Raw genomic sequence first — 1,218 nt, forward strand, 5'->3', positions numbered from 1 at the left:
AGAAAAACCAAATTTACCAAAAAAACAGAAGTAACTGTAATAAAAACTAATATAAAATCAATGGCAAGAGATTTTATTGTTTTATGTACTAACAATGGAAATAAGGGGTAGCGAGGACAAGTTAGCTTTTAAAATGCAAAAGTATAATTACATGATAAAATGTTTACATTGGAAAAACCAAGAGGTTACCTTGATTCTCATGGCAGCTCCAGGTATTCGTAAGAGGCCTTCGGTTCCCAAACCTCCCTCTTCAGTTCGAGAAATCAGCTGTGTATAAACAGAAAAACATCCTGATTTTGATGTTTGTAACAGGTACAATTCCAAATTTAGCATCTGTTTCACATATAAATCAATGAAAACTGATTACAATGATATGTAAGCTGGATTTTATGAGATTGTGATGCTGTTGCACTTACCACTATCCTTTAAAACAATAAATCCAAAAACTTTAGTTATGATTTAGAAAAAGTTGGGTCTTATTCTGCTTTGAAACAGAAGGGTATAACTCCACACAACAGCTGTGGTACTCCAAACAGGGAGTGAAGATGTTTATTGTTTAAAAGCAACTAAGAAGATCCTATTCTTTTACTTTCCACAAATTCTGTAATCAAGTAAATCTTATGAAATTCTAGTATCTGCATATTTACATCTCATTTTTGGTTTATTCCAAGAAAGAATTATTTATGACATGAAGAAAGAAAACTGTTTGCCAATATTCATTTTTAAGCCTTCAGTGGTAAACTTAAAGAAAATGTTCTTGGATATAGCTTCTAATCACACCTGGTGCCCAATGAATACATATAGATCTCTGTATCTCCAGAATCCCATCCAAAAGTTTTTTTTTTTTTTTTAATAAGGCAGAAATCCACAAAAATAAGGCAAATGGAGAAATTACAATGACAAACTGTTAGAAGCTAAGAAGAAGATAAAAGAGTGGTCAGTTTCCTGGCAGAGTGTCTTCCGATTGGAATACGCATTCCCTCAGCAGCACACAAATTTACAGGAAGTATTCTGCTATCTTAAGGAAATCAATTTTCACGTTCTCAGTTTAAATATAAGACATGTCCTAGCATCATACAGGGTTTCTTTCCTGCCACTCACTCCCGTTCACAGTAGCCTTTGCCTACTTTATAAAAGACAGACCTATTCCTCACTCACCGAAGTCGTACTATAATATTCTCTGCACACCCTAAGGCATAAAATCTTCCAGAGTGCCAA

The 1,218-nt window shown here is 34.0% G+C and overlaps 1 protein-coding gene across 1 annotated transcript in view; it reads right to left on the reverse strand.

The window, feature by feature from the left end:
- Positions 1-1,218, reverse strand: part of ARHGAP18 (Rho GTPase activating protein 18) — a 175,545-nt gene that overhangs the window by 35,377 nt on the left and 138,950 nt on the right. The gene's annotated exons all lie outside the window — the stretch shown is intronic.

This window comes from Propithecus coquereli, unplaced genomic scaffold (assembly GCF_000956105.1).
Source record: "Propithecus coquereli isolate 6110/MARCELLA unplaced genomic scaffold, Pcoq_1.0 Scaffold68, whole genome shotgun sequence".
Taxonomy (NCBI): Eukaryota; Metazoa; Chordata; class Mammalia; order Primates; family Indriidae; genus Propithecus; species Propithecus coquereli.